Genomic DNA, 27,197 nt, shown 5'->3' on the forward strand with positions numbered 1-27,197 from the left:
ACCTACATGAAGAAGTATTCTAAGGATCCAAAGAAGGGTCTGGATAGGTCTTGGAGGTCCTGTCAGGACAAGATGTTGGACCTTCTCGGTCCGCTGACTAAGATTCTCGACTTGGCGTTCACAGCTAAACAGTCTAATGCTCTCACTGATCCGGATGAGCTGGTGGGCTGGTCACAGAGGGCTATCTGCATGTTGGGCAATGCGAATTGCGCAATTTCGTGTGAGCGCCGCCGTTCCATCCTCTTAAAACTGGATCCGGAACTGACTGATTTAGCTCCCTCTGAATCCGGTTCCCTGGCCCAGGGTTTGCTTTTTGGTCATCCTTTTCTCAAGGAACGTACTAAATTTGTGGCCACCTTCAGTGGCCTGGACAAGGCGCTGTCCAATTTGCGTCGGGCTTTCCGCCCGGTTTTTGGACGGGCCAGACGTAGGGGACGTTCGTCTGGCCGGGGAAACACCCAGCAATATCATCGTGGTGGCCAGTCCCAGAGAGGTGGAGGACAGGATTCCTACAACTCCAATAAAGCTAACTTCTACCCGTCTCGCAAAGGGAGAGGACAATTTTAAAAAGGTGGATACGGTGGAGCCCAAGGTGGACGTCCCGATTCCTCAAACTCAGGTGAGCATGATTCTAGCTTCAGAGGTTGTTCTGGGGGGCAGGTTGAAGTTTTTCCTCCACAATTGGCAACTAATCTCAAATGATGCTTGGGTGTTGGAGACGGTGCAAGGTTACAGAATCGAGTTCTACGAACACCCTCACCAACACCGCCCTCCTTTATCCCTTGTTTTTTCCCAACAAGATCAGGCGTTCATCTCCGAGGAAATCGACTCTCTTCTAGTCAAAGGAGCCATCGTTCCCACTTTTCTCCATCCGAATGGCTTCGCCAGCAATGTTTTTCAGGTGGAGAAAAAGGGTGGCGGTTCACGCTTGGTCCTCAATCTGAAGGACTTCAACGGCGGAGTGGTCTACCTCCATTTCAAGATGGAGGGCATCCATCTCTTAAGAGACCTTCTTCAAGAAGGGTACTGGATGGTTCGCCTCGACCTGAAGGACGCCTATCTATCAGTTCCAATTTGCGAGCCTCATCGCCGCTTCCTTCAATTTCAGTGGCTCGGGAAGTGGTTCAAGTACGCTGTCCTCCCATTCGGTCTCTCTTCAGCTCTGTGGTGTTTCAGAAAGCTTCTGCGTCCAGTGGTGGAGTCTTTGCGTGCCCGCGGGGTTCACTTGATAGTGTACCTCGACGACATTCTCATCATGGCTCAATGTCCTCTCCTTTTGCAGACTCATTTACTTTGGTCCGTAGAACTCTTACAATCACTCGGTTTTCTAGTGAATTCTCAGAAGTCCGATTTCCAACCCTCTCAGACAATGGACTTCCTCGGGTTTTCGGATCAACTCGGTTTCTTGCCAGCTCCTCCTTCCTGGTCAGAAAATCAGGGCCATCAAAAGAGAATTGCGGACGGTTCTGTCCAAACAGATGGTCTCTTTGAGATCAGTGGCTCAAATTGTGGGTCTTTTGTCATCTTCGATCCAAGCGATCTTTCCAGGTCTGTTACATTACCGGGCTCTTCAGCGCCTCAAGATCAAACATCTTCAAAAGGGTCTTCGCTACTCCGATCTCATTCCTCTTTCGGAGGATGCTAGCTGGGAGATGTTATGGTGGCTGGAACACATGGAGTCTTGGAACGGTCGTGCGCTGTTCAGGAAGACTCCGGATGTGGTGATAGAATCGGACGCGAGTCTTTGGGGTTCTGGAGCCTGGTGCGGTCCTGTTGCAACGGGGGGCCGTTGGTCCCAGGAGGAGTTGACTCATCACATCAATTTCTTGGAGCTTCTAGCGGGCTCCTTCGCAATTCGTTGCCTTACCCCTATGGTGTCGAATTGTTGCATTCTCCTCCGCATGGACAATATCTCTGCGGTGCGCTACGTCAACAAACTGGAGGGTACCAGGTCCAAACTCCTAGCAGAGATTGCGAAGGACTTTTGGCATCTTTGTCTGCAACGACAGATCACAGTTATTGCAGAGTACCTTCCTGGTCGCGACAATCGGATAGCCGACTGGAACTCTCGCCATCTGCAGGATTACAGCGTTTGAAGGCTTCACACTCGAGTGTTTCGGGCCTTGACCCGGATTTGGGGACGTTGTCACCTCGACCTGTTTGCCTCTCGCCTCAACAAACAACTTCCCCTATTTCACAGTTGGCGCCCGGATCCGGAGGCCCTTGCCACAGACGCCTTCCTCCAGGCTTGGCCTCCTCTCCTGTGTTATGCCTTTCCACCCTTTGTGATGATTCCCAGGGTCTGGCCCGCACAAAACTTTTTCTGTCGGAGATCATTTTCATCACTCCTCTTTGGGGAGCCCAGGCTTGGTTTCCGGTTCTTCTGGAGATGGCCTGCTCATCGCCGATCCTTCTTCCACACAAGTGGAACCTGTTGCTGGACCCTCTTCTAGAGCCTCATCCTCTTGTGCTTTCGGGTCATCTCCGTCTGGTGACGTGGCGGATTTCGGGGGTCGCTGGCAGATCCCAGGCCTATCATCAGACGCTGCCAGATTTATTGGTGAAGCTTGGGCTCCCAACACCCACAAACGTTATGCGTCGGCTTGGAAACGATGGTGTGATTGGTGTTCACAACGGTCAGTGGATCCCGCTTCTGCGGATGTAGCTTTGGTTCTGAACTTTCTTGCGTCCATTGCTTCATCTGGGTTGGCATACAGAACTGTTAATAACTTTTGTTCTGCCATTTCGTCTGGGCATGTTTCTGTTGATGGTAAGCCCGTTGGGGAACATCCTTTGGTTTCCAAATTACTCAGAGGCATTCGGATGGTAAAACCTCCTTGTCCTAAGTATGTCGATTTGTGTGATGTTTCCGTTGTTCTGCGTTTCTTGGAATCGTGGCCTTCCAATTCCTTGCTGGCTCGCAAGCAACTGTCCGCCAAATTGACTATGTTGTTGTGCCTGTTGTCTTGCAAGCGTGTTTCAGATGTTCGAGCTTTGGACCTTGCTGGTCGCACGTTCTCCCCAGAAGGTGTTCCCTTTGTTCTTTCTCGTCGTACCAAATGTAATACTTCTTTTGTGACTTACCCTTCTTTTCCACACATTCCTAATCTTTGTGTGGTTCAATGCATCAAGGATTATGAGGTGAGTACTGCTCCTTTTCGCAATGATTTACAAGGTCAGCTTTTAATTGCTTTGCAAAAACCTTTCAAAACTGTGACTCCAGCTACTATTGTGTTTTTATCTAGGAACCTAAATCAATATTGCTATTGTATGCCCTTGTACGGCTATAATCAATAATATCCCTATAATGGCATAAGAATCAGATCCATATTTAGTAAATAGCCCTTGCAGTCCAAAGCAAGGCAAACCTACTTCCTTAGATTCCTAGAGAGCACAATGAGTTCTTTCGACACACCAAACCTCCCGCAACCTGGGAAATCCCCATTTGCTTTTGTTTTGATTTGTCATTGAACTCCTGCGAACACTAAAGGAACAGTCAGTTCTTAGTGACATCTTTATTGACGTCTTATGTCCAAACCTTACGTCAAACTCAGCACCTTTCAGGTATAAATATACCAACGTTGCCTTAAGCAAACACACTGTGGTGGTTTTGGAGCCGAGCAGCTATCTACTTGCCCGAGAGCCCAGCTGATGCGAGAGCCCACGGACGCTGCCCCTCCCTTTTGACGCACTGAGAGAGTCTTTTCTCCTGCCGAGAAATCCAGCTCTGGTGTTCTCAGCCGCATTCGCGGGCTGCTGGGATATCGAGTCCTGAAAGAGAGATACCAGACCTCCTGCATTCTATTACCCAGGTACGGAGCTGACTAAATCCTTAAAGAGAATTCTTGAATCAGATTCTTGGCAAAACCAACTTAACTTAAACTGCTACTTACTTACTCCTTCCCACGTATTAGGCTTAGGTGAGGTACACCGGGGTAGGCGTATTTTAGAAGCACCATTTGAGTACGTTAGTCAATATATATATGTATGTATATATTTTATCCATTTTAAAGTATCTTATGGCAAAGAAACCATATCAATGCTTTTACAGTATTATTTCATAATACTCTTTTTACTGTACGCACTTTACTTTACATTAAGTATTGCAATTATGGCAATTCATTTCTCTTGCATGAGAAAGAAGACTGCTCAATAAATTACACCTTTTATTGAAAACGCCCGTCTCTCTTTTCTCTGCACTCTGGTGAAACTAAGTACGCACAATTGACTGAGTGAAATAGCTGTCTATTGTTTTCACACGACTCTAGAGATACACTCTTATTCTGAGGGAGCAAAGTTGTCATGTTATATGGTTGTCAGAAGCTAATCCCTTCTTGTCTATCCAGAGAGGTTAAACTCCTCCTTGTTTATTCGAGAAAGTTTCTAGTGACCTCTGAGCTAGCTGGCAAACCTTAAGTCTAATATAGTCAGTAGAGACCTAGTCGACCTCAGTCCTACGTCTACACTGCTGAATATATTATTCCAATGCGCAGAGCCTATTGGGAATATAGGAACTATACTACATGACGCCCAACGTTTGGTAAGGCGATAAAACTAATGCAAGACGTTAGAGTAACTCAGTCGTGCTTTTTCACACAGACCCTTTTTCCCGTAAATACTCCAAAAGACGTCTGGAGTGGGTAAGAGGTTAAAATCCGCCGGAACTTAGTAGGAAGAGATTCCTATGTATAGTTTTTGGTTTAGTCAACTTTGAAGGATACAGTGTTCCAAAATATTGTGCACCTAATCTTTGTTTCCTTGGAAACCTGCTCTGCAAACTTTCATTAAAACAATGTCAACTAACGGCGATAGCAACAAAACCGGTGAAGCTGCAGTAGATGCGAATCAACGGGGTTTCGATGTTACAGGGTTTAATGAAAATTAACCGGGTGCAATTATCATCCCGGCAAATATAAGAAAAACTATAACTATTAAACTTATAGAAAACGGACTGAGATCACAAGGTGGTCCAGTCATATTCGTGGTAGAGGCCCATGAATATTGGCAGACAGAGGTATTCTATTCATGGATAAACTTTCCAGCAGCAAATGCTGTAACACACGAATTCCACTATTGCAAAATAGAGGAACCTCCGGATGAATACACTCCTTTCGAGGACGTTGAAATCCCACTAAATTACCAAGAGCACCTGCTCTGGTTTAAAGGCGCCCTAAAACATAATGATCACATCACCAGGCTCGGTCCACTAGGTAGACCAGGAGCAACGTGGCCGGTTCTAGCCAGCTACACACCACATCCAGACATTGATAAAATGTCAAGCGAAGAACTCTTAGTTAAAATAAAAGAATTAACAAAGGCATATAGAGAGTTAGTTCAATTGGCAACGGAGGATATAACTTACCTCCAGAAATTGAAAGAAACAGATATAACAGCCCAACCAATTGAACTTGCCAGATTCATAGAAAAATCCTATGAAGAACTAGGTAGAGATAGTTTGGGTGGGAAACCGGTAAAACCCCAACTAACTGAAAATCCTGAAAAGATATTTATTAAAAATAATCTTAACACTCCAAAAAAGAGCTGGGATGGAAATAAACAATCCACTCCCACAGAAAAAAGATTCCAGTCCAGAGGAAGGTCTCCTCGGCGGAGAGAAAGATCTCCGGACCAAGGACACAAGTCTCCCCAGAGGGAGCCTTCTGAGAAAAGATACAACCTTAGAAATAGGGATAATTTGAAAAAGCCTGATAGATATCAAGATATTGATACACGCCCCTCTCGATCTTTTCAGACTTCCTCGCAGAAATCGGAAAGAAGCGGACGGTCAGAACACAGGGAAGAGCACGTCAAGTCCGAAGACAAGGAACCTGCTCAACGTAAAAAATTACAATTTCCAAGAAAGAAGGTAGCCAGTATTAAAATAATCAAACATGCCGAGGATACTGAGGACACAGCTGAAAAACGGAGAGTGGGCCCAGACAATGCTAGACAGCGCAGCAGAAGTGACAATAGCTCGCAAGATCCTGATGAATCATCTGGAGACAGTGGACACGAATGAATACATTCAGGTGGAAACTGCAGATACCAGAGTTAGCAAACCTCATAAAATATACGAAATAACATTGTGTTTAGAGGGAGATAAGACTAGGAAAGTAAGGGGTCTGTTTTGGGATAACCTTTCAAAAGGCAATGACATCCTATTAGCTGAGAAAGACTGGCCACCAGAGTTTGTCAGGGAGTGCCCTCATGGCGAAGAAATGATTAGGGCTGCCTTCTCAAATCATATTCCAATTCATAGAAAATACATATATGCAAGAAAATGGGCAGTAGCTCAAGCTCCTGCATTATATTAAAACCATGTAGGATGGGATGAGGACTCCCCTCCTCACAAAATCCAGTTAAAATGTCAACCAACTTCACAAAGGCAGTACCCAATTAAGCAAGAAGCTAAAAAACAAGTCAGGGAGATCTTAGATCAACTTGAATACCAAGGGGTGATCGAAACATGCACCTCTCAAATGAACAATCCTTTGTTTCCTGTCTCCAAACCAGACGATTCATATTGTCTAGTCTTGGACTACAGACACCTTAACTCATGTTGCAAAACATTTGCAGTACAAAACTCACACAGTGCAGCACTAATGAATAACATTGTTCGCAAAAAATACAAAACAACATTAGACATCTCTAATGGATTCTTTTGTCAAAACATTGCACCTGAAAGCAGGTATTTAACCGCTTTCTCAATAATGGGGTCACAGAAAAATTTCTGTCGACTCCCACAGGGATTCAAGAATAGCCCAGGATTATTCTCAGCAAGGGTAACATAGTTACTACAAATATATGATGACGAGGCATTATCTTATGTCGATGACATCTATCTCACAGATGATGACCTGGATACTCACTTGAAAAGAGTGAACACCATAATACTTGGGTTCGCAGCAGAGGGTTACAAATTCAACTTTAAAAAGTCACGAATTGCCCACCTAACTGTCCTGTTTTTAGGATATGAAATATCAAGTGAAGGCAAAAGCCTAGCAGACAACTTCTTAGAGAAGTGCGCTGTACTCCTGTGGTGAATTGTATATTACCGTATAGTTTTTGCCATATAATTACAAGTCATAAGGATAACTCAAATGAGAGGCAGAGTCCGTGGTATCTGAGTCATACGGGCTTTAATATAATGCTTCGAAGCATGGGACATCGGGTTCCATCACGACTCAGGTTCAGGAAGGGACATTCAACATTTTATTAGCATCACACATTATATATAGTAAAACAGTATACATGGAAGTGAATACAGTAGGTGTAACAGGTGAAAAGAGAGGTGATAAGAACACATGTGCGTAACAGGAGGCGTGTAAGAAGGCGTACACATGGGCGTGCACTGGACATGTCAGAGAATCGTCACATGAAACGTCACAAGAGGGTGGATGCATAGAGAAAGTTGCAGAATCAGCAGAAACATATGACCTATATGCGCGCGCAGCTGAGCATGACGTGTAACCGGGGAGAGCTGGGGGCTTTGACTTTTGCACGAGTAGAGGAGACTAATGTCTGGGGTGTCAAAACGTCCTGTACCTATGGCATATCTGATGTTGTTTTTTTGAGGATGTAGTGTCTGGAGTAAAAGGTCTCTCGGGCAGGGGCCGTTCAACACTGAATGCTAGTGCGTGCATACGGATCTTCACGTAGAGTGCGGGGGCCATGGGCCTACCATGGTAACAGGAGCAGTAAATTACTTGCATGGAGACAGGAAAACAGGGAGGCAGGGCCCTTTGCTCTGCAGCCGGGAATATGTTTACCTATTTCACTAGACTTGAATGTGTTTTCAAGCAGATAACTTGTAGGTAAAACATCATCTTGGCAAGCGAACCAGGCCGAGCCGGGCACCGCTCGTCCGAGGCAGGAAGTAAAACAGAGGTCAGGGATGCATACCTAAACGGCAGCTTTCAGAGGGAGAAAAGAACTCGGAGTCTCGTTTAAGGGCCTAACTCAACTGGGCCAGAAAACGTGAAGGAAAACGTGAAAGTGCACCATGTAACATCATTTGTTCATCTTTTATCATTCGGGAACGGGAACTTGGACCTGGAATACAGGCTGTGGCGCACAAGCCGCAAATCGCTGGCCCACATTGCAGACAGAGACAACAACTGAATACTATGACCAATATTATTCCTAGAAATGATAACAATTTCCATTCCCAAGCGGATATCACACTCCAGAGCCAACCGGACCAAGTCCAGGAGCCTGGATTCTGGTGAATCAGGTGAGCAATTTCGTGAAGGCGTGTAATGGCCTTATACACGGACGGCGCGTTATTAGGAATAAACACGCAACAACTGGATCCAATGACTCTACAAGCCCCGCCCCTATCGGCCAGGATGACGTCAAGGACAAGGCGATTTTGAAGAACTACAAGTCTCATAGCAGATTGTTCTTCGGTCAGATTACCTAAAGCAGAAGTAGTTTCGTTCACTACCGCTTCCAATGTTCTAGTTAATTTGCGTATCAATTTACTGTTCTGAACAGGACCTACAAAGAAAAAGAATCCTTTATTGAAGTCTGTGTATTGTTCCCACGTTGTCTCAGTCTGATCGACAATCGGGGTCTTGATCTCCCTTCTATGTCTAATATTCACAAGCCGTGAATTCCTATGATAATCAGGCGGGGCTAGGAAAACAGGTGGCAACAGGAACGCAATATAACACGTCCCATCCCAATCAAGGGGCAGATGTACATAAGCAGTGTGACCACAAATGAAATAAGAATGGCGAGAGGCCTTGAAAGTAGACTTGCCTTTGTCACTGAATTCGACCACAGTATTACAATCACTGTGTCCTAGATGTACTGAGCCAGTCTTTCTGACGCATAATTCACCTTTCACTGGCAAGACTGAAATAAACGGCAAGTTCGAATTAGTCTCGGACTGGACGTTCAGGATCATAAGATTGAGGGAAAAATTACCTAATTTATACACTTCATTTTCTAGGTCGGTCCCTTTCCTTTGAGGAAGACCGTCTGCATCTGGGAAACATGCTTTATTCATGACTGTATTCAGATTCCCCCAAATCCAATTGCCTTGGGAAACTTTGGATTTACTGTCTAGGGAGGACATTAAAGTAAACCATGCACCACATGAACCATTATGTGTGAACGGGTAAGGAAAGAGAGGCAGAGCTCCCTTGTATTTCTGATAAGGTGGGAGTCGGCCACATACCCAGCAATTGGTGGCATTGCTGGCCTGATGAGCATGGTGTAACATACGAATGAATGTATTGTTGCGCATTGCTAATCGATAGGAAAGTTCATGTGGGGGCAGGTCGCTAAAAGAGTGCTCTACAGTGTCATTAGAGGAAGCATGTATACGTGAATCAAGAGGGAAAAAAATATGTAGCATTAGACTTATGCATATCATCGTAAGACTCAGAAGAAACATGAAAATTAATGTTATTACACATCGACTGTGCACATTTTTACAGTATTGTTCTCGTTTCTTGATACGCCTATCTCTCTGACTACTTGGGTCTATCTTATACATGTCAGAAACCTGTCTAACCGCTTCACCCAGGGGGGGACTTAAACAATTAAACGCTGTCTGACTTACTAGACCTTAGCTTGGAACAATACTCCTGTTGAGGAGTTTTCTCTATCAGGGGGAGTTTAGAGTCAGAGTCCGATAGGGGGCAGTCTTTAACCGGAGTTTCTGGACACAGTCCGTGAAATTTTTTAACGTGGCTGGAATGCAGCCATCCCTTCCTTCCTTCCAACTTGACCGCGGTCCTCGTCGTCATCAACACCAACTTCGGCTGTTTCCACCTCGGCTCCAGCGGACTTGAACGGTCAAAGTTCTTCACAAACACCAGATCACCCGGAACGACTTCATGCGATTTAACTTGGGTGTTGTCCGGGAAGGCAGCTGCAACCTGTGAACGACATGATTGTAGTGCAGACATCAAGGAAGCTAGGTAATCTGTCAGCATATTACAGTCAACATCGGTAATCTTACGAGGCATAGGCGTACCCCACATATTGGGAGGCCGCCCGAAAACCACCTCATAAGGAGATAGTCCGGTTCTGGAATGAGCAACCATGCGCATATAGAAGAGGGCAACTGGCAAAGCTACTATCCAATCTACGCCCTTTTCTGCACATACTTTGGCTAAGCGTGTTTTCAGGGTCTGATTATGTCTCTCTACGAGACCAGCTGCTTCAGGGTGTCGTACGCAGTGGACCTTCCACTGGTAACCTAACAGGAGGGATACCTGTTTCATGAGCTCGGACGAGAATGGTTGTCCATTATCTGAGTATACGACACGGGGCAAGCCATATCGCGGAAAAAACTCACGAACCAACTGCTTGGCAGTGGTCGCGGCAGTGTAATCTGGGACTGGATATGCTTCCGTCCATCAGGAAAGGGCACATACAACTACGAGAACATATTTAAAACCTCTACATCTGTCCATCTGGATATAATCCATCTGGAAGACTTCAAAAGGATGGTCAGGAGGATGAAATCCACCTTGTTCCACGGGAACACCTTTGCCTGGATTGAACTGACAACAGATCATGCAGGTACGCACTTTCTGTTTTGCTGCTGCTCGTAAATGTTTATTGAACCAGAGGTTTTGAATGCTGTCTAACATGGCTTTTTCTCCTAAGTGTGCTGGACTATGTGCTGTGTTAATGATTACTTGAACCATAGAGTCGGGGAGGAACCATGTGGCTCTTCCCTTCGTCATCCATCCCTGATCTGTCTGGATCCCTCCTTGTTCAGTCCATTTCTTTATTTCATCTGGAGTAGCATGTGTCTGTATGTCGAGTACGTCTAGAATGGGATCCTTCACTGTCATACAATGTGTCTGTGATGTCACGTCAGTCTTTTTCATGTCAGTTGGGATGTCTGTCTGAGCTGTGAGTTTAGCTGTTCGATCTGCCAGGTCGTTACCCTGTGAAATGGTGTCGGTAGCTTTAGTATGTGCTTTGCACTTCATGATAGCGATGGATACAGGTAAGTGTATTGCTTCTAACAGAGCTTGAATGAGGGGACCATGCTGTATCTTGGCGCCATGAGAAGTTAAGAAACCTCTTTCTTGCCAGAGGATACCAAAGTCGTGAACGACTCCGAATGCATACTGTGAATCTGTGTATATGTTTACTTTCTTGTTCTTGGCTAGTATACAGGCTTGGGTCAGAGCAATGAGTTCTGCTGCTTGAGCGGACAAGGTGTCAATACGATGTGTTTCTATGACTTCAGTTTCAGTGGTCACTGCATAAGCGGCCACTAACTCTCCTGTGCTTGTTCTCATACATGAACCATCCACGTAAAGTGTCAGGTCAGGGTCGGGTAATGCAATGTCTGTCAAGTCTTGTCTGGGCTTCGTTACAGTATTGATGACTTCTACGCAGTCATGTGGTGTCGGATCAGTTGTGCTCGAGGGTAACAATGTGGCAGGATTTAATGTGTTGCATCGTCTGATCTCTCTGTGTGGCTGAAACAATGTCAATTCATATCCTGTCAGTCTTGCTATGGTCAAGTGCTGAGTCTGGGTACGGTTCAGAAGAACTTCCACGGAGTGTGGAACTTGTACGGTCAGGGGATGTCCTAACACTATGGAATCGCTTTGTCTGATTGCTAGAGCTGTCGCTGCAACTGATTTAAGGCACGCAGGCAGAGCCTGGGCCACTGGATCCAATGTACTAGAAAAATAAGCACAAGGCTTATGATGTCCTGCTTGATCTTGTGTGAGTACGGATAATGCGGTGCCATCGCGTTCAGTAACAAAAAGTGTAAAAGGCTTTCTGTAACATGGTGTCGCTAAAACTGGTGCTTGACATAAGGCTTTCTTCAGTTCGTCAAAAGCTTGTGTATGTTCCTGAGTCCAAGGGAGGACAGTCGAAGTCGCTGCCTCCTGTGTTGTCAACTGTATGAGTGGTTTAGCTAGATATGCATACTGGGGAATCCATTGTCTGCAGTAAGATGTGAGGCCAATAAAGGCCCGTACCTCCTTTTGTGTCTTGGGTTGTGGCAGATGTGCGATTAACTGAATGCGGTCTGGTGTCAGCTGTCTCCCCCATTTGGACAGCAAGTGCCCAAGATATACCACTTGCTGGGCACAGAATTGTAGCTTCAAAGGGGACACTTTATGCCCCTTTTCGGCCAAGAAATACAAGACAGTCAGTGACGCGCGCTCGCAGTCACGTTCGGTCCGTGCAGTAATCAACAAGTCATCTACGTATTGCAGCAGAGCAGTGTCAGCAGGCATGTGGATACTGTCTAGTTGTCTCTTCAGCGCTTGACTATAGATGCTAGGACTTTCCGTGAACCCTTGAGGTGCACGTGCAAATTTGAAGCTTCGGCCATTTAAAGAGAATCCGAACAAATACTGGCTTTCAGGATGAATGGGGACACTAAAGAAAGCGTTCTTGAGATCGATTACAGTAAAGAACGCTGCTTCGGAATCAATAGCCGTCAAAAGAGAAGATATGTCTGGCACTACCGGGTACTGTGGAACAATGCATTTATTCAGTTCACGAAGATCAATCACCAATCGGTAGACTGGTGGTGCATTTGGGTCAGTTCGTTTAAGAATTGGAATGATCGGGGAATTGCATACATTGGAGTCAGTTTCAATAACTACCCCTTGGGCAATGAGCTCGTCAATAATCTTCAGTAAGGCTGTTACAGCCTTGGGTGGCAATTTCTATTGTCGGATTCGGGGCAGTACAACTCCTTGCTTGAGAGTGACACGATACGGTGTAATGTGCATACAACCTACATCAGTTGGACCTTGTGCCCATAAATGTTTTGGTACATTCTGCAATCTTGGATCAAAATCTCGTAACACATAATGACCTTTAAAGTCACGTAGGAACAATCTTACTCCTTCCGGAGAACAACATATTACAGCACCTAGTGCTTTCAATGTTTTAATACCAAGCAGATTTTCAGGACATGCTTTCGTAAGTAACAAGTCTGTAGTACGGGACAATGGACCAACTTCAAGGGAAACTGGCTTTGACACTTCATTAACAATAGGCTTTCCTGAAAAACCCAGGGAAACATTCTGTGAGCCTGAGAGGGGTGCCCCTGGAACCTCATCATGACTAATGGTAGTTCTGCTCGCCCCTGTGTCAATCAAAAATTTTCTGTCTTTCCCTAATACCTGACTATGTACATAGGGACCATCTTGATCTACAGGAACCTCGATGAGGGGCAAGCCAACCTCCCTCTCTAGGCTGTTTCATGTGTACTGCTGATAGTCGGGATAATCTGACTGTGCATACTGGTACATTTGCTGTGTGACATGTTGCGTGGCAGCAATAGGTTGGGGTTGGGGCACAGCTACTGTCTGTTGTGCTTGCTGTGGTGGTGGTTGCGTGTTCTGTGGAATATTCTGTGGAACGTGTTCTGATCTAGGTGGACGCGGTCTCTCTTTCGTTTTGCCTGTAGCAATATTGTGTTTCAAAACCAAACACACATTTATGTAATGACCTGGCTGTTTACAATAGTTGCAGTTCCCTTTAACAGGAGCTGCAGATTGACCTGGCGGTGCTGTACCCTTTTTATGACCGTCAGCTGGAACAGATTGGGCAACTAGTACTTTCATTTTCGTGTCTCTCATACGTCTCTGTTCATGATCATGTTCCTCTCTAATTCTGTTCTGGTGGTACTGTAACATTTGTAACATTTGAGAAGGGGTATTTGCTTGCCATGTGCTCTCGACTTTCAGTACTCTATTTTTAACTTGTGGTAAGGAATTCTCGACTAATTTGGTTACAAAAAGATGTGGATATGATTCGCTACTTGTTTTTAGACCACTATTTATAATGAAACATTTCTCGAATCTAGAATAAAAATCACTAGTGTCTTCGTCTTGTTTCTGTTTGCAGGCTGAGATTGCATCCCAGTCCTCCTTTTTAATTGTCAATAACCTCGGCAAAACCTGTACTAATAATCCTGGTAATGCTTTAGCTTTTTCCCCGAGACAAGTACCTGGGACTCGTGTATTTTCTTCGCCTTCTAATTCAGCCCAATTAATCTTTTTATCTCCCACCTCCCATTCTTTCTCTTTCAGTTTTTCGTAAATACCAGCTGGTAACAATACCTTTAACATTTTCAGAATATCGGAATATGTATAATCTCCCATTAGTAACATGTCTTTTATTTCACGGTGAAAACCTGCCGGATCTTTATCATGACAGGGCACTATTTTCTTCATTTCTAATAGTTCCATTTGCTTAGAGGTGTGTATACGAATACTCGCTGAAGCGTACCCCCTGCAGCCTGGACGGGGTGCACTTCTCGTAAGGGATTCTGTCTATCCATATGGAATGATTGTCTTACTGGGGGTGGGACAGAAACGAAGTGTGGAGTCAAGAAAGTTCTGTATATGTGTCGTTGTTCTAGAATGATATTAATTAAATCGGTACCTAGGCCTCTCCATCTTTTTAGGAGTAATTCTTCCAATATATTATATAGGGGACCTGGATCAGAATGCTGACTCTCATATAGTGAAATGAGATGCTGGATCATGTACATACCAGCAAGTCGCTGTTCGTCTGGGGAAAGGGTCAAAAACGTTTGTGCTACTGAATCATCTTTATATATGCTGTCATTTCCAGCCCATTGGACTGCTAACCGTGCTAATTCCTGATCTCGCATTGTACTAAGTTCATGGTAACCTATTCTTTCTTTCAGTATTTTATCGGTGTTTTGAAATACATGTTCAAGAGAACATTGTTCTGGTATGGGAGAAAGGAAACGTTTCTTGTTTTCTAGGCGAATGGGTCTGTCAAAAGGTCTATCAAAAGAATACTGTTTAGGAAGTTTCACTCTACCTACGTATGCCATCGTTTCTGGCGTTTCTTCTTCAGTGCAATCTGTGAGAAGTTGGCCCGATATGCAACGTTCGCTATTCTAGCGACCGCTATGTATCGTTCCAGCGACCCTTATGGTGTTTGGTTGTAAGTCAACCTTATAGACCAGCTATCCTAGTAGCGTGGATACGAGCAGTCTAAGGCTAAAGACTCGAGAGGGCGCGTTAAGCCAGCTGTTTACCACACATGTACCCCTCGAACACCAAGTGAAAGGACACCACACAAGTGTTATGAAAATAAACAGGATATTTATTAAGAATCACAACAGCCCTGTACTCTTTATGAGGACAGGGTACTAAGCACAAACCAAATCTCTTAGGAAAATACTTCAAGTGCACAATTAAAACAAGTGTCCGAGGACACGGAAAGTTTAAGGTCTCGGGCGGACCCGATAAGGCAAGTCGGAAGCGAGGGACTCGGGACCCTAGAGTAAAGAGGCTATGCAGGCACCGAAATGCCGAGTTACCTAGCCACGAGGGCTGCGGCTGCACAAGTCTTACAGGCGTCGGGGTCTTCGCTGACGAGCCAGGAGCCGGAAGAAAAGGAGTTGCTGGCCGGCGACCAGTGATGAATAGTTCGTAGAGATCCAAGCCTGGATCAGAGATCGATGATACCTGAAAGCAGAGGGGACCAAGTTCGTACTACTAGCCAGTAGTCGGAGGGTACCAGGAAGGCACCGGTTGGCCGTCACCTCGACCAGGTGAGTGGGCGACGCTAGGCTCTGCAGTCTCACGGACCAGGAGGCGTTGTCGGCGACCACGGTGGAGGTGCGAGCTGTCCCACGAAGGATGATGCTGTCGGCGTCGCTGGGCCCAGGATGGGGCAACAAGCCTTGGCAGATCTCAGGGCCACGGGGTGGGCCTAAGATGGCGTCTTGAGTGGACCAGGAGGGTCCGGGGTGCTTCTCGCAAAGATGGAAGCAAGGGCCAGTCTGGAGCAACCAGACCAGCAGTGATGATTCTCGGATGTCGTCACAGAAGGGCACAAGCCAGCGGCGAGTGACCAGACAACGTGCTGAGCAGCGAGCAGAAGGGCCCCACGCAGATCGTGGAGATGCTGGGAGACTGCACTTCGGTGCTGGAGCGGCTCAGGGTCGGGGCTTCTCGGACCCCAGAGCACTCACCAGGGAATTGCTTCGATGGTCGTGCTGGTTTAAGAGCGTGCAGGTTCTGATGATGGCCGGTCCCTCGAGGTCTCGTCGCACCCACAGATCACAGCTGAGCTGATGACGTGGGTAGAGGTCAGAGGTGCCAGGGAAGCCGGTTCTCGTCGAGCTGGGCCGTCGGATCCTTGAGGAAGGACTTGCAGCAAACCGCAGAGTTCTTAGTTGGTGCCCGCTGATGCAGGGTGACTACTCCTTAGTCACAAGGGAGAAATCTTGAGAAGAGTCTTGAAGTCCTTTCGTAGAAAGTATTCTTGATTCAAAGATGATCTAATTTGGAAGGGTCCCCGCTCCGGTCTTTATCCTAAAGAAAGGGGTGGGTACATGACTAGGTTCTGCCCTAAGGGTGGGACCAGGAAGGGGGGTAGTTACGCCCCTCTCCCCTGCCGGGCTTTCCCCAGGCCAGGGCTGTCGCCCCTGGAACTGGTTCTAACCGGCAGATGCGTAGTGAGCACCGGGGTGCCACTCCGCAGTCACCTTCTCGCCAAAGCCCTACCTACCCAGAATACACAAACCCTGTCTGGGACGGTGCGAACAGCGCCCTCGACAGGAAACCCTTTGTCCAAGTGCTCCTCGCTGGAAGGACTCCCAGCAGCAGGAGGTCAGACTTGTGTCTGTGGTGGCAGCATCCATTTTGTGGAGCTGAGGCTTCAGTTAACTTTAACCGGGGTTCACAGTTACGTACATGTCGTGTCCCTCTAGAAGGGTGGGATACTAACCTCATCGCCAGAGTTGGTGAGAGGGCAGCACCCCGATTCGTATGACACCTTACTCGACATGTCTTGATAACGCGATACCGGAGTTACCGATATGGTACGCGTTATCATGGAACAGCTATTGGGCCTTGATCCCGCAAGCTGCAGCCGGGCTCGGCTCGGGCCTGAACCTAACTCACACGAGCCCACGCACTCTGCCTTCAGGATTGTCAAGGCCTGCCATAGGAGTGACTGATAGGAACTCGAGTGTCCATTGTATGGTTAGATATAGGGCTACTATACCTAAAGCGAAGGGTGGTTACACGTCTTCGCCCCAGCTGTCGTGCAGCCAGTTGTGTCAAATTTGAGAGGCCAGCCAGGGGTGGCATAATACATGCTGCAGCCCCTGGCGGCCCTGGGTACACCTATGCCCTGCGTTACGGGGTCTGATAAGGTGGCCCAGTACCAATTGGTAAATGCACCTAGGGTACATATCGTAATTTAGAAAGAGAACAGCCAGGCTGTGGGTCTGATTAGCAGGCCCACAGCCAGAGAAAGTCGTAAACCAGTGAAACAAAAGCAAAAAATCTGGGTGATCATAGGATTGCAGACCCTACTCTCCTACATGACCCCCCCCCAAACGTCGGAACACTAAGCTAACCTTGACCAGGTGAGTCTTCTTGTTCTAAGTGGAAATATCTGGAGAGCCCATCGGCATTGCCATGATCAGTACCAGGTCTGTGTTCCACTGTAAAGTCCATCCCCTGTAGGGAAATGGACCACCTAAGCAGTTTGGGGTTTTCACCCTTCATCTGATTTAGCCACAAGAGGGGCTTATGGTCGGTCTGAATCTTGAAGTGAGTGCCAAACAAGTATGGCCTCAGCTTCTTCAGGGCCCAAACCACAGCAAAGGCCTCCCTCTCAATAGCTGACCAATTCTTCTCTCTAGGGGTCAGCCTTCTACTTATAAAAGCAATGGGCTGGTCTTGACCATCAAAATTCAGTTGAGAAAGAACAGCTCCCACACCCAACTCAGAAGCATCTGTTTGGACAATGAATGGTTTGGAGTAGTCCGGACTCTTGAGGATAGGCGCCGTGCACATGGCCTGCTTTAGGTCATCGAATGCTTTTTGACAGCTCGCTGTCCACTGAACCTTTTTTGGCATTTTCTTGCTTGTCAGTTCGTTTAATGGTGTCACGATGGAACCATAGTTCCTGACAAACTTCCGGTAGTATCCAGTCAGGCCCAAGAAAGCTCGAACCTGAGTCTGGGTGGTTGGAGGAGCCCAGTCCCTGATTGACTGTATCTTGCTCTCCAGTGGCTGAACCTGGCCTCCACCTACAAGGTGGCCCAGGTATACAACCTGTGTCTGCCCTATCTGGCACTTGGTGGCCTTGATAGTGAGTCCTGCGGCTTGCAGTGCCTCTAACGTCTTCCGCAGGTGGACCAGGTGATCCTCCCAGGTGGAGCTAAAGACAGCGATATCGTCAAGATACGCCGCGCAGAAGTCATCCAGCCCAGTAAGGACTTGATTCACCAACCGTTGGAAGGTGGCAGGTGCATTTTTCAGACCAAAGGGCATCACCACGAACTGATAATGCCCACCAGGGGTTGAAAATGCGGTTTTAGGCTTGGCGTCCTCAGCTAACCTGATTTGCCAATACCCAGCTGTCAGGTCAAACGTACTTAAGTAGCTGGCCGAAGCCAATCTATCGATAAGCTCGTCTGCCCTTGGTATTGGGTGGGCGTCAGTCTTAGTGACTGCATTGAGACCCCTGTAGTCTACGCAAAACCTCATCTCTCTCTTACCACCCTGGGTGTGAGGTTTCGGCACTAGAACTACGGGACTAGCCCAAGGGCTATCCGAGGGTTCAATGACTCCCAGCTCCAACATTTTCTGCACTTCACTCTTGATGCAGTCTCTAACGTGATCAGGCTGCCGGTAGATTTTACTCTTCACGGGCAAGCTGTCACCAGTGTCAACCTCATGGGTGCACCAATCGGTCTGACTGGGTGTTAGAGAAAACATATGTCTGAAAGACTGAAGAACCTGTTTACAGTCTCTCTGTTGATGTTCGGAGAGGCTGCCACAAAAGACAACACCATCTACCGATCCATCGTCAGGATTCTGAGTGAGCAGGTCGGGGAGAGGGTCACTCTCCTCCTCCTGTCCCTCATCTAGGGCCATGAGCAAACTCATGTCCTTCCTGTCGACATATGCCTTGAGCCTGTTGACATGAAGCACCCTATGGGGGCTCCGGGGAGTTCCCAGGTCGACCAGGTAGGTGACCTCTCCCTTTTTCTCCAGGATGGTGTAGGGCCCGGACCATTTGTCCTTGAGTGCTGCTGGGGCCACTGGCTCCAACACCCACACCTTCTGTCCGGGCTGGTAAACAGTCAAGACAGCCTTTTGGTCATGCCAAGCTTTTTGGAGTTCTTGGCTGGCCTTAAGGTTTTCAAATGCCTTTTCCATGTACTCAGCCATCCGCGAGCGGAGGCCGAGCACATAGTCCACTATGTTGGTTGCCGGCTTTTTGAGAGGTCTCTCCCATCCTTCCTTCACCAAACACAGGGGTCCCCTTACAGGATGCCCGTACAAAAGTTCAAAAGGGCTGTAGCCAACCCCCTTCTGTGGGACTTCTCTGTAGGCGAACAAGAGGCAGGGGATCAGGACGTCCCATCTACGCCGAAGCTTTTCCGGTAGTCCATGAATCATCCCTTTTAGGGTCCTGTTGAATCTCTCAACAAGCCCATTGCATTGTGGGTGATAGGGTGTAGTGAACTTGTAGTTAACACCACATTCCTTCCACATAGCAGTTAAGTAGCTCGACATAAAGTTTGCACCTCTGTCGGAGACGACCTCCTTAGGGAAGCCCACTCTGGAGAACACTCCAACTAGGGCTCTTGCCACAACAGGTGCTGTAGTGGTCCTAAGGGGAATAGCTTCAGGATACCTGGTGGCATGATCCACTACCACCAGTATAAACTTGTGCCCTGATGCTGTAGGTGGTTCCATGGGACCGACGATGTCGATCCCCACCCGTTCAAAGGGTACCCCCACCACAGGCAGTGGTATAAGGGGGGCCTTCGTCGTGCCACCTGACTTACCACTGGCTTGGCAAGTGACACAGGAGCGGCAAAACTCCTTGGTATCTTCGTTCATGTGTGGCCAGTGAAAGTGCGAGACAAGCCTGTCCCACGTTTTCGTCTGGCCCAAGTGACCTGCTAAGGGAATCTCGTGGGCCAAGGTAAGTAGGAAACCACGCTGAGACAAGGGTACAACCAGCCTCCTGGTCATGCCAGGCTTGGGGTCTCTTGACTCAGTGTACAGGAGTCCATCTTCCCAGTATACCTTGTGGGTACCTGTGGCGTTCCCAGCAGCCTCAGCAGCAGCCTGCTGTCTGAGGGGTTCAAGAGAAGGGCAGTCTAACTGGTCCTTCCCCAGGTCTTCCCTGGGGGGTCCCCCTGAACCCAGGAATTCAACTTGATCAAGTTCGAACTCCCTAGGCTCAGTTTCCCTCAGTTCCTGTAGGTCAGCCTCCTCTGAGACTTGATCCACGACCTGGGGCAAGGGGGAAGGCGCAGCCTTAACCCTACCGCTCTTTTTCTTGGGAGGTGTCTGGTCCGCTGTTCCAGGATCCAGCACCTGTTCAGTGGGGCATTTCCTGACCTGTGACCTGGTCACAGCGAACACATGTGCTGGCAAGCCTAACATTTCCATGTGAGTCCGGTGCTCCACTTCTGACCATTGTGACGACTCCAAATCATTGCCCAACAAACAATCCACTGGGAGGTCTGGACTAACTACAACCTTCTTTTGGCCAGTTACCCCTCCCCAGGAGAAAGCTACAATTGCCATACTGTGATTGGTAGTGACATTGCTTGCATTGGTCACCAGGAATTCCGTACCTGGCATGATCTGTCCAGGGTCCACAAAGTTAGGCGTCACCATGGTGACGCTGGCACAAGTGTCCCTATAGGCCTGAGCCATCTTTCCATTTATGAAAGGCGTCTGTCGGTATTTGCCCAAGGTATTGGGACTTATGTCAGGGGACACGTCCGCGTCCCCTGTACTGACAAGGACAGCCTGAGTGAGTGTGCCAACTAGGTTGTCACGCCCCTCAGAACCCAGGGTTAACCCTACTAAACCCTTGGGAGGCGCACTACCACTGCTGACTGTACTAGGGGGCACAGGTGCCTTAGGGGCTGCAGTGGCAGGAGTCTGCCCTCCTCCTTTCTTGGTGCACTCACTAAACCAGTGAGATTTACTTTTACAGTACTGGCAGCATCTTTTGGATTGGCCTTCTTTCTTCTTTTGGGGAGCCTGACCCCCACCCTCTTTGGGTTGTTGGGGACCTGTCGAAGACTTCTGGTCATTTTGTTCCCCCTTAGAATCTTTACCCTTCTGGTCTGCTTTCTTCTGACCACCTTGATTCTGGCCCTGGTTCTGTTTAACTCTCGTGCGAACCCATCTGTCTGCCTTCTTTCCCAATTCTTGGGGAGAGGTCAGATCCGAGTCGACAAGATGCTGATGCAACAACTGGTTCTGACAATTGTTTAAAATTTGTTCTCTCATCATCAAATTATACAATCCTTTGTAATCAGTAACCTTACTGCCCAGTAACCAGCCCTCAAAAGCCTTAGTGGCACAATCGACAAAATCAGACCAATCTTGAGACTGCGTTTTCTGGGTATCCCTGAACAGCACCCTGTACTGCTCAGTGGTTAGGCCGAACCCTTCAACGAGTGTATTTTTCAAGACTTGGTAATCGTTCGCATCCTCTACCCTTGTGGTGAGGAGCTTGTCTCTTCCTTTTCCTTCAAAGGAGAGCCACAAGATAGCTGCCCACTGACTCTGGGGAACGCCCTGCACAGTGCAGGCCCTCTCCAAAGCAGTAATCCATTTGTGGATGTCGTCCCCTTGTTTAAAGGGGGGCACTATCTTCCCAAGGTGTTTCGTATCGAAACTCTTTTCCCTATTGCTAGGTACATTGCTGCCACCAGTGGGGACTACCCCACTTAACTGTTGCTCTCTTGCAAAGGCAAGCCTCTCTTTGGCCAGGGCAAGTTCTTCCCTTTCGATCCTTAGATTAGCTGCCCTTTCCTTAGCTTCGTACACTCTCCTCTGAGGGGACGTCATCCCTCTCTGAGACGAGTTGTGAGAGCCATTGGTTTGAAGGGATCTGCCAGAGCCTCTCGACAGAGATCTGGCTCGTCCATTCCCAATGTTAAGCTGACCTGATAGTGGCCCCAGGGGTCCCCCAGTACCGCTATCATGTTTGCTTAAGTTGGACCTGCTTAGTCTGACGACTTCTACCTGTCCCTTATCTGCCTCATCCCCAGAGAGATCCTCATCCTCATCTTCCTCCCCATCTTCGTTCTCAGTTGCGAGGTGGATGAGGTCAGGATCGTCTCGGGTTCCCTCGAGGGGAGGCATGTCTCCTTCTGGATTAGAATGGCTAAGAAGCTTCTCAGCCTTTCTGGCATCATAAGTCTCGAGGAGACCAATCAGAAAGGAGGTGGTGGGGTTAGCCCCTTGCTTAATCTTCCTAGAGGTACATACTTGTCGTAACTCATGGAAGTTAAGCGCAGTATATCTTGAAGGGATGACCTGTGGAGGGTCAACTGACACAAGGGGAGACTCAGAGTTTCCTCCTTTGTCCGACATACTGCTTCTAGTGTGGCGTAAGTGATGCACCTACCTACACTATGTGTTTCCCTACTGTTCCCTTGCTAAGAGTTGCAGCCAAGGTGTGCTAAGCCTTGAGGAGCTACAACAGCTGGTTCAGTAGAACTCAGAGTATTCTAAGCTTTAGTTATATGTACTAACAGTACTTATGCGATCTTTCAACAAGATATTCTTAGGATACGTGTGGTAAAACAACAGCAAGCTCAAATCCCAACCGCTGCTCACCAATGTGAGAAGTTGGCCCGATATGCAACGTTCGCTATTCTAGCGACCGCTATGTATCGTTCCAGCGACCCTTATGGTGTTTGGTTGTAAGTCAACCTTATAGACCAGCTATCCTAGTAGCGTGGATACGAGCAGTCTAAGGCTAAAGACTCGAGAGGGCGCGTTAAGCCAGCTGTTTACCACACATGTACCCCTCGAACACCAAGTGAAAGGACACCACACAAGTGTTATGAAAATAAACAGGATATTTATTAAGAATCACAACAGCCCTGTACTCTTTATGAGGACAGGGTACTAAGCACAAACCAAATCTCTTAGGAAAATACTTCAAGTGCACAATTAAAACAAGTGTCCGAGGACACGGAAAGTTTAAGGTCTCGGGCGGACCCGATAAGGCAAGTCGGAAGCGAGGGACTCGGGACCCTAGAGTAAAGAGGCTATGCAGGCACCGAAATGCCGAGTTACCTAGCCACGAGGGCTGCGGCTGCACAAGTCTTACAGGCGTCGGGGTCTTCGCTGACGAGCCAGGAGCCGGAAGAAAAGGAGTTGCTGGCCGGCGACCAGTGATGAATAGTTCGTAGAGATCCAAGCCTGGATCAGAGATCGATGATACCTGAAAGCAGAGGGGACCAAGTTCGTACTACTAGCCAGTAGTCGGAGGGTACCAGGAAGGCACCGGTTGGCCGTCACCTCGACCAGGTGAGTGGGCGACGCTAGGCTCTGCAGTCTCACGGACCAGGAGGCGTTGTCGGCGACCACGGTGGAGGTGCGAGCTGTCCCACGAAGGATGATGCTGTCGGCGTCGCTGGGCCCAGGATGGGGCAACAAGCCTTGGCAGATCTCAGGGCCACGGGGTGGGCCTAAGATGGCGTCTTGAGTGGACCAGGAGGGTCCGGGGTGCTTCTCGCAAAGATGGAAGCAAGGGCCAGTCTGGAGCAACCAGACCAGCAGTGATGATTCTCGGATGTCGTCACAGAAGGGCACAAGCCAGCGGCGAGTGACCAGACAACGTGCTGAGCAGCGAGCAGAAGGGCCCCACGCAGATCGTGGAGATGCTGGGAGACTGCACTTCGGTGCTGGAGCGGCTCAGGGTCGGGGCTTCTCGGACCCCAGAGCACTCACCAGGGAATTGCTTCGATGGTCGTGCTGGTTTAAGAGCGTGCAGGTTCTGATGATGGCCGGTCCCTCGAGGTCTCGTCGCACCCACAGATCACAGCTGAGCTGATGACGTGGGTAGAGGTCAGAGGTGCCAGGGAAGCCGGTTCTCGTCGAGCTGGGCCGTCGGATCCTTGAGGAAGGACTTGCAGCAAACCGCAGAGTTCTTAGTTGGTGCCCGCTGATGCAGGGTGACTACTCCTTAGTCACAAGGGAGAAATCTTGAGAAGAGTCTTGAAGTCCTTTCGTAGAAAGTATTCTTGATTCAAAGATGATCTAATTTGGAAGGGTCCCCGCTCCGGTCTTTATCCTAAAGAAAGGGGTGGGTACATGACTAGGTTCTGCCCTAAGGGTGGGACCAGGAAGGGGGGTAGTTACGCCCCTCTCCCCTGCCGGGCTTTCCCCAGGCCAGGGCTGTCGCCCCTGGAACTGGTTCTAACCGGCAGATGCGTAGTGAGCACCGGGGTGCCACTCCGCAGTCACCTTCTCGCCAAAGCCCTACCTACCCAGAATACACAAACCCTGTCTGGGACGGTGCGAACAGCGCCCTCGACAGGAAACCCTTTGTCCAAGTGCTCCTCGCTGGAAGGACTCCCAGCAGCAGGAGGTCAGACTTGTGTCTGTGGTGGCAGCATCCATTTTGTGGAGCTGAGGCTTCAGTTAACTTTAACCGGGGTTCACAGTTACGTACATGTCGTGTCCCTCTAGAAGGGTGGGATACTAACCTCATCGCCAGAGTTGGTGAGAGGGCAGCACCCCGATTCGTATGACACCTTACTCGACATGTCTTGATAACGCGATACCGGAGTTACCGATATGGTACGCGTTATCATGGAACAGCTATTGGGCCTTGATCCCGCAAGCTGCAGCCGGGCTCGGCTCGGGCCTGAACCTAACTCACACGAGCCCACGCACTCTGCCTTCAGGATTGTCAAGGCCTGCCATAGGAGTGACTGATAGGAACTCGAGTGTCCATTGTATGGTTAGATATAGGGCTACTATACCTAAAGCGAAGGGTGGTTACACGTCTTCGCCCCAGCTGTCGTGCAGCCAGTTGTGTCAAATTTGAGAGGCCAGCCAGGGGTGGCATAATACATGCTGCAGCCCCTGGCGGCCCTGGGTACACCTATGCCCTGCGTTACGGGGTCTGATAAGGTGGCCCAGTACCAATTGGTAAATGCACCTAGGGTACATATCGTAATTTAGAAAGAGAACAGCCAGGCTGTGGGTCTGATTAGCAGGCCCACAGCCAGAGAAAGTCGTAAACCAGTGAAACAAAAGCAAAAAATCTGGGTGATCATAGGATTGCAGACCCTACTCTCCTACACAATCTACCTCCTCCTCTGAATTATCACTCTCTTTCTCGGCTCCCCTGGCTACTTTCTCATATTCATGGAATTTTAAGATTACTTTACGAATCTTTCTGTACATGGCTTCTATGCTATTCTGTCTATCATGTTTGCCATCAGTTATGTTATTGCTCCAATATACCAACATATCCATTTCTTCTTTGCTTGTCTCTGGCCGATCTCGTTCCCGTATTAGACAATTTATCAGGAACCGTAAGATCATACCTTGTGTCTCGACTTTTTGATGTGCCATGGCCTCGCGAATGCATTCTGGTTTCTCTCCTGTTCTTATAAAATGATATATTTTGTCTAGATGGTCAGCCATGTCTGGTAAAAGAACCAAATAGTTTGCAACTCGCCGTAAACGTAATGAATATAGAACCATCCCGTCCTCGCCGGGTACTGGGTCATATCTGCAGTCTGTAACATACTCTTTAAGGGCTGCGAATGTCGCTGCCCTGGGTGTACGTTGTAAAGCTAACTCTCTACATGTTAGTCGTTTTATCTGTGGCGGGGTACGAAGATGACCCCCTACGGCGCCTCCTGAAGCGGAAGCGTAACCATCACCTAGTTGTGATGATGTTGCTGGTGTCATTAATTGGAAAGTAGGTGCAGGTAATGTCGGACCCTGGGCTGCCGGTATACCGAACGGATTATGAGGACCAACAGTAGTGGGAACAGTAGTAATAGTAGTGACAGGAATGGTTGGGACAGGGACAGTAGTAACAGGAGGGAGAATAACAACGGGTGGGGAAGTCGAGTCTTGAGGGGGTGCAGGTGACGTATCTTGGACAGACTGTACGGATGGAGCAGGCTGCTGTATGTTTTGGTCAGGTGGGAGAGGTTGCGGTACATTATTAGCTGGAGGTACGTGAACATTAGTATATGCAGGAGCTACGTCATCTAAATAGGAAGAAAGGAAAATGTCCGCTGCAGTCCGTTTGTGACGGAGTTTAGTCGGAACCAATGGTGGTGGCAGGTTACAAGGTGCTTCCGGGGTCGCCTTAGGCAGGCCCTCGGCAAGAACTGGATATAGTCCTGTAATAAGTGCATTTCTCTGTCTGTCTTGTTGTTCTATTCTGACTCGTTCTCCTTCTTCTAGTAACTCTTTTTCCCTAGCTTTTTCAGATTCTTCTCTACTTCTATCTGCTTTTCTGAGTTCTTTTTCTGTTCTTCTATGCGCTTCTTTACGCCATAATTCTATGGCATTTTTCTGGGATTGTCTGGCTTTCTTTTTCCATAACGCTTCTTCTACTCTCATGATGCAATCAGCATCCCATGTCCCTGAGACAGGCCATCTATACTTTTCTTCCAGACCCTTGGTATAATCTGCCCATAAATCTAGATACAGTATGGCATCTAAGCCATGCTTATTATACATAAAATGTCCAGGAGTGTCCCTAGGCGGGACAGGAACTGCTTCTTCGAGTATCCCTTTCCTGGTCCCTATCTGACGTAACTTCGAAAACAGTGGCATGGTCGGATTACTTTAAACATGGACACAGTAAAACACAGTAATGAGTAGCAAAACAGTCATTCATACCACAACATTAAAACCACATAAAAACATTTTACCTGACACATAGAAAACACATAAGCACTAAAATCTCGAGTTGCAACACTAGAATACTGAATCACTGAATTACTGGATTACTGAATTACTAGATGCACTGCTAAACAGTACAGACAATACCGGTCCCATAAAGAGACACGTCGGACCGTATTCACCTAAGTGAACACGTCTGGACCAGGCCTGTGTACCCAGACCTGTCTTGACCGGGAACAAATTAATGAACCCGTCTAGATGCGTTCCCAACAACGGTACTCACCGGGAAGCAAGAACTGAAGGCCTCGGAAACTGGACTGGACTGGACTGGACTGCTACAACATCTGGCTGCTACTACGACGCATGCGCTTCGGAACAGGTGGGCCTCTGAATACCTCGGACCTTGCTCTCTCGACTAGGGGCTCTGGTCGGGATCCTCCGCATTCCTCACCGCCTCGTCTGGATGCCGGACCGCAGTCTCCGTCTCCTCCGTGGGCCCGAGGGAGATAGCAGGAAAACCCGCAGGCGTTC

Source organism: Lissotriton vulgaris, chromosome 12 (genome assembly GCF_964263255.1).
Source record: "Lissotriton vulgaris chromosome 12, aLisVul1.2, whole genome shotgun sequence".
Classification (NCBI taxonomy): domain Eukaryota; kingdom Metazoa; phylum Chordata; class Amphibia; order Caudata; family Salamandridae; genus Lissotriton; species Lissotriton vulgaris.